Here is a 15755-nt window from a genome sequence, read left to right on the forward strand (position 1 = left end):
GTAATCATGTTCACTTAAAAGAATACCAAACTGTAGCTTAAAGAAGAAAGGAATAGCAGTGGGATGACACATCTGAGAAGGGGGTTGAGGCATGTGCATTATTCTCCAGAAATGAAAATACAGTTTCAAATATCAAATGGTGCTGTTACAGGGGGTGAATATCCGCTGACACAGTCATTTCCAAATGTGGCAGTCGGCAGGCAGGGAGTCTTTTTAATTTTTCAGTCTGTCTGAAACTTAACTTTGAGGAAGCTGGGAAGCAGAAGATGCAGACAGGGTATCCAAACAGCAAAAGCAGTGATCTGCATGTAGATGACCCTGTGCCTCCATGTGATCCACAAGATCTGAAGTGAGATGCTGTGTAAGATTGTTTTGGATAAATATGCTGGTGTCTCTGTGGGTTTGTGTCTGTGCACAGATGGGTTCTTGCATGGTGTTCTTCTCCTGAAGGTGCTTGTTGTGGGTTTTTTTTAAACTGGCTTGTCACCAGAAGGAGAGCATTACACACAGATTTATTTACTGCTATTTTCTTATGAAGCTGTGCTACTTGCTGTGCTTCTCTGGGCCCTGCGTGCGGCAATGGCACAATAGCCTGTCCAAGTCCTTGTAGAAAGATGATGTGGCTCCGTGTTCCATGTTGCTGGTGTTCATCCTGACTCCTGGCACTTGGACTTGTGTGGCTTTGGGAAAGGGCCCTCCCATATCCACCAAAACTGACTTTGCTGAGGCTTTGATGGCCTCTGACATTTGCTTAAATATGTCTGAGTTTTATGCCAAAATATCCTATTCCAGTGCATTCAGGTTAAGGGCAGAGAAATTGAATAAATGTTGTTTCCTGCTTCCTGAGGCTCTACTGCATTTTATAAAACCCTTCAGAGACAATTTCTAATCCAGAAGGGAGCTTACAAAATGCTTCACCATTATTAAGCTAAAGCAGTTGCCAAGTCTATTCAGAGCCTTACAGCCACATGTGTGCTGAAATGCCTTTCTAGACAGAGGTCCAAAGTACTGGACCATGCCAATGGGCAAGTTTCAACTCTCAGTTTTTTATCTCTTCTTTCTCTACAGGACCCAAGGTATAACTTAGACACATCCAAGCTGATTTTGAACATGTTAACTCAGTTGCCTACAGCAGTCTAGTAAGGGAGCAAGGAGTTAATAAAAAATGTCCTGTCAAAAAATCAAGGTAGATTAGGCAGCAATGAGCTCCATGGTGCTGTAGGTTTATGACTGTCCCTGGTCCAAAAGACAAAAGTTTGGTTCTTTTCACATGGTACAGTATTTTGGGGGCTCTCATACCTTCACATTGTGAGGGACTATGCTTCTTGAATACTGCTGAGATAAGTGTTCCCTGTTTACATCTGCCTTTTAAAAGATTCTCTAGCCCACTACTGCATATAGTCTCATAGCTGTACACAAGGTAAGAGAAAAGGTTTCTGCTCTGTAGTCAGTGTTGTGGGAGGATGGACTATGGTCAAGTACTTTGATTCCAGACTAAATGCCAAGTCTGATTTAGCCTGGCACATCTTATGTTAGTGTTTCCAGGGACACATGAACCAGTTCCTTTCAGAAATGTTTTTTAATGAATGAAGTTCTGAATATCCAAGTGACACTTCATTATTCACTGCTTCTTTATTTCAGTAGATGTTGTTTCAGTCAGTATCTCCCTAGCTTTAAGTGAATAATGTCATTATACTTTCACTTCTTCAGAGGCTCTCAGGATCAAAGATGCCAACTACTCTGTGATCTTCATTAAAAGGGAAAGGCAGCAGGGAGAGGGCTTGCTCACACAGTGAAAAGATCTTTTAAAACTCTTTGTCTCTTCAGACCATAATAACGGAACAATGACTCTCACTGGGTAATGGATGCAGGGTAAGAAGCAAAACAGTGCTGAAATCAGACAATTCGGTAGTTTTCTTCTTTTGTGCTTGGGGAAGGTGCCGTCCAGATCATTACAAATGCTTTATTGCCCCAGCATTTAACTGCATTGTAGGAAACCTGATGGGAGGAATGACCTTGAATAGGTTTTAGGAAATAGGTTTTGCGGTTCCAGCTGCTGCAAATTTAAGGGCAGGATTGTTGGCTTATGAAGCTAGGAGTGAAAAAGAAGTAAAAATTAATCAATTGCAGGACCATAAATATGGACAACTTTTTAAATACTAATATTGCATCTCTGCATAACTATCTCAGGGCCCTAAGGGCACCCTGGTTTCTGATTACCCTGGCCCAGCCCTCTGGGGCTCCCCCCACACTGCCAACAGCCCAGGATCCCATGTCAGCCCCCCGGGGCTGTTAGTCACTGCCCCAGTGATGCTTCAGCAGAGCCACTCTCCTGCTGCCCACAGCCCTGCTCAGCTGTGAGTGCCCCAGGCTGGGACCAGCACAGGCCTATGTCCCCATCCCCACAGAATTACTCAGTGCCTGGGGCTGGGACTCTCTGGGGTTTCCTGGTGCCTCCTCAGCAGTTCTGTTTTGCCATCTCTTGTAGGAAGACCCCAGCCCTTGCAGGGCCCTGACAGTCAGGTTGCTTTTGCTGGAATTTAGCCAGCACCTTTCTGAGGGTTTTTTTCCCTGGTGCTTTCTCAGATACATGACTACATCTGAGCAGACTAAAAATATTCTTATTTATTATTCAATAATCTCTTCATCTTTCACCTTGCTGCTGGGTTGCTTTGTAAAACTTTAACAATAAGCTCATTTGATTGAAGTGGAGATAAGGAGTCAGCTCATAAGTGGAGATTTTTGCTGGGAAACGATTTGTGAAACCCATGTGCATTTGGCCTGTCTGCTTGTTTCAAGACCTACAGATACTACCATAGGTAGTGACCTAAGAAGTGGGTGCTTGTTTGTTTCCACAGACATTTCAAGCATGTAACATAGGACAAACATGTTCTTTAACCTTTATTTAAAAATATTTATAACAAAAGGACTGAGCTCAACTCTAATACCCAGGAGCTATTCACCAACATGTAGCAATGCTCTAAACAGAGTATTTTCATCACTGTATTTTTTTTTTTTATTATTTGAATGATTCTTTTAATCAGAATATTTGAAGAAGGTATTTGACAATGTTGCTTTAAAGACTTTATGACAGGCACATGCTTGAGGCTGGAAGAGTGGGAGGAAGGAAGGGTTACTAATGTGAGAAGATATTGCAGACCACAACCACCCCTTTTCCCTCTTGTCCTGTGTTGGCTATTATGACATGGTTCTAGTTTTGGAAATATGTGGTTTCTATTTTTGCTTCTGAAAAAAAAGGAATACATTTTTCAACAACATTGTGACGAGAAACTGTCATTGCCCAGCCTGCACAACATATGCATGCACATGGTGGTGTGAGAATGTCTGTTTCATGAAGACTTGTTCAGGAATGATAAGGGAAGCCTATCTCTAACTCAGGCCATGTGTGTGTGCTCTGAAACACCTGTCCTACCAACCTCAGAAAACTTCACTACAAAGTATCCAAGGGGTTGTCCCAGTACAGATTGGTAGATATTTGTCACTTTCTGCTGCTTTTGCCACCAATGTCATAGGTGTGATAATAGTGGCTCTTCCATGCTTGCTGAAGAATCTCTTTCACTTGAGATATCCCTCCAGGGTTCCTATGTAAGCAGTACAGAAAAATAAACTATTTTCTCAGGACTTCCTGGAATCATAGTCCCAAAGGAAGGGAGGTTAAAAGAATTTTTTTTAAAAAAATACTTGTTAACTAAAAATGAAATAAAAATGTCTTATTAAACCTCTTTTACCTTAACTATACTGAGAAAATATACTGATCCAGCACATAACTTGCATAAACCACAGTCGTGTTTAATACTGTCAGAGCATGTCACAAATTTCTGCCCTTGCTCATTTCAAGGACAAAATGATGTTTAACATTGGGATAGTTAGAAAACAATTTTACCTCATACATTTTAACACTGCATTTTCCCTGTATACTGTTGAGCTTAGTTATTCTAATTTTGTCTTGAGTAATGTGTTTCTAATTTTGTTGTTGTGGCTGTTGTTCCCTAAGGGTATTTGGAAATGAGATTCAGCTTTTCAAAAAATGCTTAGATGTAGCAGACTTCTAATAATCAAATCAATGGAAAGAGTATTTCTAACTATAAATACTGAATACTTTATCATTAATACATGAAAAGTTACTATTCTTTGTTGGATACTGAGTTTTCCATTCGTGGTGTATGTAGCCACTTATTTCTCCTGAAAATATTCTATGCACACCTGGAAATCTCTATTCAGAAGAGCTAGTTGACATGTTTTCTACCAAAGTGTATGTCAGATGTGCTAGAATCCACAGCAAACCTTTTAAAACAAGAGGGCTGTGTGGCCATTGCAGTGTTCTGGCATTATGACCAAGAAGCTGTTTAATTTGGAAAAAAACAGGAGAAATTTCCTTTGAGATAGAAATAAGTGCAATTTTTCTTTCACTTATCTGGAAAAGTTGGCTTACTCCAGATCTGGAAGGAGGCATGTATGGCTAGGCAGGATTCAGGAGCTTTCCAACAGTGGCTCTTCTTCCCCTGTGTACAAAGGTGATCCATATCTTGCTATATGTGCCTTCTCAGGAGATGGATTTTTCTTCTTGAGGAGCTCTTCTACAGCAGCTTGTCTGCTCTACCCTACATCTCCCCAGCATTTTTATCTGAACCATTGAGGGCATCTGGAAGTAAAAGGAAAGTCCCAGACCAAGAACTTTGGAATGGCCAGTGCTCACTTTCCCTAATGGCAATAGAATCATCAAAGAAGAATCAGCAAAGGTGTCAGTGGGGCCTACACTTGCAGATGCTTGATTTACATACTGTAGATTACTCAAATAGGATAATGTGTTTAAAAAAGGATTATCTTGCTGGGTCTTGTTTTCCAAATATCAGCCCAGAGCAAGTTTTTACAGCTGATATACAATGGCCTGATAGAAATATTTATGGTAGAAGTTCTGCCAGCTCTTTAATGCCAGCAACACCCTGGCACCTTAGTCACTGAAGGACTTTGTTGTCAAAACGACTCTTTCTTTTGCAAATGACAATATGTTTGGGAAATACTGCTTGGTGCTTCTAAGAGTAGAGGCTCTGTGCTGGTTGGTGGTTAGCCAAGCCCACAGGTCCTGGGTGCCCATGTCCCCATGCAGCTCTGCCAGGAACAATAAGGGGGGGTATTCCTGCAGCACATCTCATCTTCAGGTAGGTTCCCAGAGAGTGTGGGAGCCACTCCTCACCACCTGCACTCACTGTCAGCTGCACAGCTCTTCTGTGGCTCGAGGCAGGAATGATCCTGGTGGTATGTGGGACACATGCTACCTGTCACTGCACATGCTGCTTGGAGAAAAGGCAGCATGTGCCCTAAGCCAGGACATGCAGCACACCCCAGCTCAGGCACTCACTGCTTGCCATGGCTGGCTGCCACATCCTGCCTGCCTGGAGACAGGACTTCTCTATCAGACTAAATAGATAACCATGTCTTTTTTAACATATTTTTAATGGAAAGCCTCCCATAAGGCTTCCTAAATACTTTTGACTACTCTGTGTGTGACTGTGGGGGATTTTCTACCTCCTTTTGATCTTGATTTAATTTCCCAGACTTGGAGCACTCCTGGTGAAAAATACCAAATATGTCAAATTATATTATATTATGTGTCTGAGTAGCATTCAGTGTCCTCATGGAAAAAATGTTGACATGGCAAATTCATGACAAGTCACTCTGCCTTTGTGGAACTGCTGGACAACCTTTCTGTGGACATGCCCTTGGGAGATATTCAGAAACAATGTCTCATATATTGGTATGGACAGAAGCTGCCTGGAATTTGGATAAAAAGGCAAATGTATTTGCTGAGCCATTCTTAGTAACACAACAGCTTGTACAGTAATATATTTGTTATTGGCCTGATTTAGGAGCAGGTTATGTTCAGCACATACTGTATAAAATTTCATGAAAAACAATGTGAGATAAGACCGTTGAGCTTTAGCTAACATGGTACATTGCCTACTTTCAGTTAGGCTCAATTAAATGAAAATTAGTGCCAGTTGTGTTTCATTAGTGCACCAAAAAGAGAGCTGTGTTTTTGTTTTCCAGAAAGTTGCTGAATCACATCACTGTGCAGAGTATATTCCTCAAATGGCCTTTCTCTAATGATGGGAAAAAAAAAAGCAAAAAAGAAAGCAGCAAATCTGTATTAAAAGTCAAATGATGAACCATATTATGAGGAAAAGTAATAGTATCCTTTTATTTTTTTATATTTCTCATGCTGCATTGCCTTGGAATTGAAGGGCATAGAGTATTCCTTTTCTCTTTTACTGCTGCATGGCTTGTGCTTAACTATTTATGTTGCAGTGCTAAGACCTGCTCTTGCTCCCAGGGAGAAACCACTAAAGTATTATTAGACCTAAATGCATGAGAAGGAAAGCTCTTAGTATAATTTTTTATGTATGAATATTCCATACTTTATACCCCATCCTTAGACTTTCACTAAAATGTAAGTTATCTGATGCACACACTGGTGGCCAGTCTTTCTACAAGAAGAATTCACAGGTGCAACATGGTAAATAATGCATGTATGTTTGCCGTGTATTCTGTTCTGTTTTTTATTTCTGATTGTTATTCTTAATTTAATAATGCATCTACTGCTCGGTCAAGCCTTGAACAAATGTTTTTTAGCTGCCAGTTCTTTAGTCTCTAAGACTGAAACTGAGTTGGTTTAATAATACCCAGTTTCTGTTAAACATTTTTTTTTTTGGCACAGCTCCTTATCTGTTAGAAAAAGAGAAACAGAAAAAGATCTTATCCTCTGTTTTATTGGACTATAATAAACACAGTTAGGCAAAGGCTTTTGCTACAGATTTGTGTCATGCTCAGCAAACACAAATCTGTCTGGGATGGGCCTTCTGGGCTTTACAGCCATACAAAAAACTACCAGCTTTCTGGCCCCTCAATACAGGTATATACGGCTTAAAGACTTAAAAATTTTTGTGTATGCACATGTGAATACAAATACACATAATGTTCAGTTCAGTCACATAGCCTCTACTGACACTACTAACTAACGATAACGTTTCTGTATATTCTGTCTTCTGAAATGTCTTCTCTGCTTAATACTGCTTCTCTTATGTTGTCTGTGATATGGTTAGCTTTTTTTTTTTTTTTTTTTTTTTTTTTTTTTTTTTTTTTTTTGTTCAACAGGAAATGCCAGGCTTTTTTGACTGCATCTTTCCTTTTCTTCTAGGCACTGCTCTATTACTTTGGCTGTAGGTGTTGGAAGATGAAATTCTCTTCCGCTTCCAGGGAAGCAAATCTCCATCCTGCAATGTGCAGAGAAGCTGCTGAAATGCTGGGACAGAGAGACTGGGGGAAACACGAAGAAATTCCTGACTCCCTAGAGGGCAGAAAGTATGAACACAAGAAGAGGGAGGAGGAAGATGGTAGGTGTGAACCTGCATTTCTCTTGCCCATGCCCTGAGAGGCAGGTCTGGTGGTGCTCCCCCTGTTTGCAGGACAACTGCTCTAGCCCTTGCGTAGGGCTCTGCTCCCTAAGACATTTTCCTCCTCCACCTTCCTCTTTGCTTTCTCTCAGGATCATCACTTAGAGTTGTAAACGCCTCTTGCTAAGGAAAAGAAGGCGGCCTGCTCCCTCTAAAGGTTTCCCTGGTTGTTGCGTTCACAAACCAGCCTTCCAGGGGATCAGAGCTGCATGCTTTTGAAGACTCTCAAAAACGCTGAAGTGAGATGCATTTTGCATTTATTTTAAATTTAGAGAGGCTTTTTGTGCGTCCAAATGTGTGTGAATACGCATTTGTGTGTGTATGCGTGGGCATGTGTGTGTACATGTGTGTTCTCCAACACCTATGTATATAGCTACTTTTCCAGCAAAAGTCACATATTGAGCCATTTTACTGCTTAATTTTAGTCTTTTTTTTAGAACAAGTGCATGATCCTTTTGTGTGAACTTGCTGTTTGTTAATGGCTTATGACAACAAATTCCTGACTGCATCCTACCCTTAATAATGGAAGAGACACCATCTGAGCCAGCAGTTCCATGAACTCAGGCATGTTTCCTCCCCAGCATTGTCTATCCCAACTGCTTTTGTCTCCTCTCTGTCCCAGGACTCCGCCTCTTCATTTGCACCAGCATTTCAATTTCTGGCATCATTCTGGTAAGAAAAGCAACCTGTATTAACAACAACTCTGTAAATAAAAAGCCTATTTGTAATTTGGATCAGCTCAGTGACCTGATTTACAGCACAAACCCAAAAACAGTTGCAGAGAAACATGAGTGTGAAGAAGCAGCCAGAGGCAAGGTAGGGATGGGAGACAGACGTTCCCAAGCTGTCCTTGCAGCAAAAGTCCCCCTTTTGTATAACTACAGCTGCCAGGGTACCTTTGCTCTTGCACAGATATCAAAGGGAATTCCCCTGCACTGCCTGAAGTAACACTTTAGGGAAAAACTGACACATTGGTGAGTTATATATTAACCATTATATAGAGTGGCAGTGTGACAAGGCAGTGCGTTACTGATAAAAAAATAGCAAAATTTCCATTATGCAGAGCATGGTAATAGCTCCTAGGAAAAAATGGCCCAGTGTTTTCCACTAAATGATACTGTTTTCAATTCTTCCATACTTTCTGAAATGTGAATATATTGTTCAGATGTTTTCAATGCTAAATAAATGCCTCTGGGTGTTTCTTGTGGGTAGCTGAGGGGAGAAGGCAGGAAATGTTTTAGCTAAAATGACGCAGCTATTTCCAAGGAAGTGTCAGAAGAGCAGCACACAAGATTTCAAGAGTTACAGAAAAAAAAAATAATCATATCAGCACTGTGCTCAGTTTTCCTTCCCAAGATCTGACCTTGCTCTATGTTCAGCATTATCAGAGATCGGCTGCAATGAAGTTTAGGTTCTAATGTCTCTTAGGACACAAATTAATTGCTTTAACTTAAGTTTAAAAGCAGAACCTTGCCAGAGATGACAAATGGGAGTATTATATATCGCCAGACTTTGAAGTTTCTGGTGAAAACTGAAGCATAATGGTGAAAGAAAAAATAATTTAAGTTATGTAACACCTCACATATGGAATTGATAATGCTTTGTTTTTATATAGAATACATTGCTCTTCAGTGGTTATATACATACATATATATAATGAAGATGATTCCATTTGGTGTCCAATATGTGCTGTGCATTTTTTCAGGAAATTCAGGAGATTTAAACTTTTTGACTGATGATGATATTTTTTAAGAAGCTCCTTCTTTCAATCAATGTATTCTGCTACTTAATGAAAAGAACCCTGTCCATGTTTCAAGTCAATTGTGTGGTTTTCAAGAGACATTTTTTGACCTTCAAAACCACAAAAAATGATCCTTGCTTTAGACTAAAATACCATCTTTTTGAATTGAAAAAAAACCCCACGAACACCCTGCCCTTTTTTTTTTTCCCCAAAGCACTTCTTATTTCAGTAGTAATATATTTCATTACAGTTGTATGTTTGGAATTGAATTGCATGGAATTGATGTAGCCAAGGCTTTAAACACTTTTACATAATGAATAATATAACCAAAATCCCTGAGGTCTTTTTATCAGGAACTCAGACAGGCACTTAGAGAGACCCTTTTTCTACTCCCAATACTATGGGATGCATACTCTGCACTTGACAAGGTGAAATAAAAAGGGATTCAGATAACAAAAGGATGGTAATAAATACTAATGCATACAGGAGAGTTGAGGGTAGGCTATGTTCAGGGCAGGATATTGCTCAAGTGTGTTAGGGAAGGGAAGTACTGACAGGGATTTCCTCTCTACTCCTTAGATCTGCTAACCTCTTCATGTGGGTCAGGGTTGCCCTGGCATGTGGAGGCAATCTCTTTTCATCCCACCCTGACCTCTTGATGCAAACAGAGGCATGAGTAAGGGAGATGAATGATTTTGCTTAAATGACTGGTGCTGGCTGCCAAAGAAGCAACATTTCACAGAGGAGTAGAGCGGTGAAAGGCAAAAAGGGATAGCCAGGATTAGGTCAAAAGAAAGGCTAAGCAAAAGCAGAGAGAAACATTTAGGCCCAGGGATGAGTGAAGCAGAGTTTTGATGGGATTGATAAAATGCAGGATACAAGTGTACTTAGGAATAGCATGATTGTCGTTTTGATGCAAAGGCACTGTATGTATACTAGCACTGCAGATACTGATCATCTCTAAGCTGGTGCCAGAGGTCTGTCACACACACACCAATTTGGAATCGCTGCCAGTTTTCTGAGTACAGTGTGTCCAGATGATTACTACTACAAGTCTGCTGTAAGAAGCATGCAAGTTATGCCTATATCTGATATTCAGACTCCAAGAAAAGGGCAAAGAAATGCAGGTCTTTTATGTGACAATTTTGATCAGTCTCATCAGGAAAAAAAAAATAAATCTTTGTACTTGCCCATAAATTAAACACCTGTTGTGATTAAAATACAATAACATAATTTTCCGCTTGTTGAAAATGTTTTGTATACAAGCTTTGGCAACATAATTTCTCCTCACAGGAGGAAGACTGTAAAACAACCCAGCATTACCTTTCAGATGGTTATGCTATCACACTACTGTGTTGCACCGTCAGAATGTTGCAAAGCTACCCAAACATAACAAGGCTTGGGAGCAATGTATTCCTTATTGTATGCATGACCTCATCTTCAAAGGAAGATTAGCATTAGCAAACTTAAGATGATGGAAAGGGAGGAGTTGGCTTAAAATTCATCTCAGCAACAATAGGGTTCAATTAAAAAAAAAATCCATTATTGTCATTGTCCTCTTTGCCTGTTCTACATGCAAATATTCTTTTTTATTTCAACAGGGGCAATTGCCACAAAAATCAGGATGAACAAATTTCTCATGTACATACCAAAGCAACGTCAGAAAGTGGTGTTCAGAGCAGTTGGAATGGCTGTTTGGGCTGCTCAGTGGGGCCATGAAGATCATGCTTTGGGCTGGGGGCAGGCACCTGTGACTGCAAGGCAGAGGAGGGAGCTGCCAGTAGCTGCCAGCAGCTCTGGTGTCAAGACTTACGCAAAGCATGACTAAAACAATGCCACTTCTGAATACAAGATTCCCCTATTTCTTTCTTGCTTTAGTGAGAAGAGCTCTGCAGATGTGGAGACAGGGACAAAAGCAGCCAGTATTTCCTCTTTTTCTACATGCTAGTCAGCCCTGTTCATGGGGCACTGGCTCATCCCTCTGGCCTCTGAACTGAGAAAAGAAGATTCTCCTCTTCCAAGTAACTAATGAATCATCCCTTTTAGTACATAGCATGCATGACTGCATTGTTAAAAGCAGTCTTAATCACTCACTGAGAAAAATGTTATTGATCATTTCTCCCTTTTAGTTGTTAAGTGGAAGCCTTGGCAGTTGTGACTCACAGCCTATGTGATGTGGCAAGCCCAGAAAGACTTTAGTAGATTTTTAGATAATTGTAGAAGCCCTCTGCATCTTATTCCTTACATCTTCCTAGTATAGCTATAATTTGGAAAAAAATTCTTAGTTTTATATTATTCTAGAAATCATTGTTTTGCAGATAGATTTGTCCAGAACTTTACACCAAAATTCAACGAAGAGAAGGATTTGTGATGGGCAACTGACTTATAGCAGGGAATAGGGCAAAACAGCTTCTGGGGTGGAGGAAGCCCACCCCCTATTTTGCCTTTAGCTCTGTAGTGATGTTGGACATGCCATGCATACAGCAGTTCACCCTGGTTTATAAGCATAGGACTATGTCAACAGAACAGTGAAATGAAGAAAAAATAAGTAGTGAGAGTAAATTTGAAGGTTCTTGACAGCTTCCTGGAAAGAGAATGAATGGGTCTGAGGTACGAAATAAATTCTCTTGTTTATTTGGAATTGCCAGAGGCAGAGAACAGTGAATAGGTAAAATGTTTTCAATGTGATATGAGAAAAAATGTATCTGTAGCTATTTCAAACGTAGACAGGTATAATGATTGACATACTCGTGTATTAACTGCATAAAAAGTACTAGGGTAAAAGATTATTGATGCCAAATGGTAAAGTTTTCAGCTGGTGCAGGAGGACATAGTTAAGACAGTCTATACCCTCTTAAATCAGTCTTTCTATGTTTGTATGTCTATTATATAATATGGCTGTATTCTATTATTACATCCAAATTATTTAATTGAATCAGTCACTTGTTCATTCCTCCACAAAAGCAAAAGCAGCTACAGGGCCTCCATGGAGGATGAGGAGGAGTAAGACATGTAGGGACAATTCTGGTAGTGAGTGATTGAAGCATGCTTGTTGTTATAGTTTTTTTTTTTCTGTTATTTCCCACAAATAACCTTTCTCATTCATTCTGAACAGAGAGCTTCCCCACGTGCCCTCCACAACACTACATGAAGTATTGCTGGTCAGCAGACCCTCTGCTCTCCCACCACAGCCTTCCTTAGCTTCTGGAAAATGGAACCAACCTCTGCTGTGAGCAGACACTTAGGAGGCAAAAAGGAACCCAGCTAGTGATTGATTGTGTAATGGTACTAAAAACACATGCATTACACATCTTCATCATGTTTGACTGCAGCTGGGAGCAAAGGTGATGTAAAATACTATATGATAATAGTTTTCTTTCAGCATCTTTGCTTAGCACTGGATAAGTAGCTTTTTGTTTCTTGGACTGTCATTGTTGGGAAAAGTATTGCCATTAGCTGTAGGTCTTAAAAATATCCTTTAATATATGGAAAGGAAATGGGATTTATTTTGAGACAGACTCTTGCCCTGCTGGTACGTTGCTTGATGAATATAGTCACTTGATGGAAGCATGCTGCCATGGGGGAACAGCCTTTGGGATCTGTCCCTGTGTCAGCTCAGCTCTCAGAGAATGACAGAAACCATTGTGGAGGAAGCAGATGTTCCTAGTGGTATCACAAAGAAAGAACAGGCAAGAAGACATTTGAGAAGAAGGGCATCCTAGAGACTCTAGCAAAACTGCATTTGATGTCTTCAAGGGAGGATTCAGTGAGAGCAGAGATTTGGAGTGAGCCTTGCTGGGGGATAGCTCTTGAGAAAAGCTGAGAAGCTCCAGAGACCTCCCCAGCCATCATGGGCTTGGTGGGGGTTCACATTTTGTGTCATGACCCTACAGAGGGTCAGAAGAGTGTAACTTGTAGAGCTGAAATCCCAGCCATCCTCTGGATGGGTTCTAAAGGGTCCTAAAAGATCGGTAAGTAGTGAATAGTAACTATAAAATTCTAGCCTTTACATTGTTTTGTCTTTGTAGGAAATAGCTTGGGCCTTGACAGCTGAAAGTGGACAGACCTGCTATAATCATCTGTAGCAGTTTTTGCCATGCAGAGTTAGTTATAGTAGCCAGCACTTGTTCTTTGTGAGTAGCAGGCATCAGGGAACCAACATCTTTAATAAGAAACAGCAATTTGAACTTCTGACTGTGACTTTAGTTTGAAGTCTCTTTAATACTCTTAAAATATATTTCAGTTTAATAACCTCATTCAGGATCAATTTTTGCTTAGATTTGAGAGCACCTTTTATTATCTGCTGTTTCTTACATTTATAAAAATGGTACTTAAACATCAAAGGAACCTTTAAAGAAATAAGCTGCTTGGATCACTTCAGTAAACAGCTTATTGCTACTAATTGCCCACCACTTTATAAAACCTCTTTCTCTTTTATGGCTCTTCCATGCAAAGCCCCAGTGACACTGACTCCATATCTAGTATCCCAATATTTAATGTATAAAACTGTGACCCTCAATTCATTTTTTCCCTTCCTTTACCCATATTTCTAAGTCTCAGCTCTCTTTGTGAAACTTCAGAGCCAGGCCATAGCATTGTGTATCTGGAGGATTCCCACTAGTTCCCACGTTCAACCACGTCTATGGTTATGGTCTCATACACCTCTCTGACAGGAACATCCACATGCTATCCACCTTTCCATGTCAACAGGGCCTCAAGCTGTGTTTCTACCTAACAGGAACACCAGTCCTTAATGGGAGTCAAAAGTCAGCATGACCAAAAATAGCCTTGCTCATGAACTATGTGTAGTGGGTTTTCTCTTTCCTTAGTGTAGACTGGAATATTGATTTCAAAACCTTACTGAGGTCAGGTCCCACGATGTACAAGAAAGCCAAGAGCCCAGCATTCAATACTGGGACATTTCTTTGAAGTCTCGAAACACTGAATGCCTCCTCATCTTTCTCTGCCTTGGGTCAGGCAACAAAACGCATGTCCTGTACAAATTATTGTGGACATAATATTGCTGGCCGGTTGAGAAATGATGTAGCAGTAGATGACCCTCACCTCCTCCTAAAGACAAATGACCTTTTAACCCTTATATCTTACTATACTGCCAGAATCCTGGGAATACATTACACAAGCTTAAAAATGTAAGATTTTAATACAAATCAGTATTGTCCAATTACCTACCAAAAAAAGGGCTTTATTATTCCCTATGGGAAATCTCTACATTTGATCAGAAATGTCTAATATGAATAAAATGCCCTAACCTCAAAGAGTATGCTTGATTTTCCATTTCTTGATCATTCAAATAATCTGGAAAATCCATCAAGAGATTTTGGTGCATGAAACACATATGCTAGGCAGGTAGTTAAACCACCACTGAGACTTTTCCTAGGTTGGATGATTTTATTTGGTTTTGAAATCATTAAAAAAAAATAAATTATAATAATAATAATAATTATATGATGCTTTTCTTGCTTCTTTGGTTTTAAAACTTTTTGAGGCAGAGATGGCCCATGCTAAAACCTTCTACAATATATATCCAGTTTTGGGGGAGCCATTTCAGTGCCAAGCTGGAAGTAAGGAGTGAATATTGATTTTTGGAGCAGGTATATCACTGGCATTGCTCTTACCATTACAGCTAACAATCGTCTAAGGAAAGACAGGTCTAGAAGCCAGGCTGGGGTTACATGACTTGGCAAATTTGGCTTCAGATTACTTAACTGTAGATCAGAAAAATTAGCAGCAAAACTCCAGGTGTTGTGCAAATTTATTCTACCCAACAAAATGTATTAACATTGTTTTAAAGCAGATACTGTCTTCTGGCCAGCTTTATAATGCATTTGATGAGGAAGAGTTTTGCCTGCAATCACCTTGCAGTCAACAGAAAGTATAAAACTATTTTAACACTATAACCCACACTCTTCTTAGCTCAGATGATACAGAAATTCAGTGGTGCATGTGTATTTGTTCCAGATTAAATCAGTATTGTTAGCTGACCCAGTAATGCATCTAGCTGGCATTAATAGAAGCGAGCCTCAGCTGCTGAAGGGTTGATCCTTGATAACTGTGTAACCACGTGGCATTTCATCATGCACAGGAAATGCATTTGTTCCTTTTTCCTTCACTGATACCCAGTGCCTCTTTGCCCTAGGCTTTGGTTATTATTCCATTAATAAATTAGATGGTTTGGGGTTATTTTTGCTTCAGTATTTTATGAAATTGCAAATTTCACATGCTCTATACCAGAAGAAGGTAAATGAAAGGTCCTATTCTTTAATTTCTTAATAAAAACATTTTAGCTCCAAAAAAACCCCACAAAACAAAATACCCAAAAACCAAAAAAGCTTAACTGAGAATGATTTTTAATCCTCCTTTGTTTATAGCCAATATCCTTCCTCGTGTCTAAAACATTACTACAATTGCTAAATAGACAGGTTTGGCTAGTACTGCAAGAAAATCAAGGGCTGGCCAGACAGCATTTAGTGTGCATAGACTTCTAACACTAAAAAACAAGTCTGGATGACTTTGAAAGGTTA

At 39.9% G+C, this 15755-nt stretch overlaps 1 long non-coding RNA gene across 3 annotated transcripts in view; it reads left to right on the forward strand.

Annotated features, from left to right (window-relative positions):
- Positions 1–8232, forward strand: part of LOC310908058 — a 58926-nt gene extending 50694 nt beyond the window's left edge. For all 3 annotated transcript variants that reach the window (XR_014589771.1, XR_014589772.1, XR_014589773.1), the window contains 2 exons: positions 7217–7412; positions 7565–8232. This is a non-coding gene — a long non-coding RNA (uncharacterized lncRNA). The remainder of the gene's footprint in view (positions 1–7216; positions 7413–7564) is intronic.
- The last annotated feature ends 7523 nt before the right edge of the window (positions 8233–15755 follow it).

Source organism: Zosterops lateralis (assembly GCF_965231275.1).
Source record: "Zosterops lateralis genome assembly, chromosome: 4".
In the NCBI taxonomy this organism is placed as follows: domain Eukaryota; kingdom Metazoa; phylum Chordata; class Aves; order Passeriformes; family Zosteropidae; genus Zosterops; species Zosterops lateralis.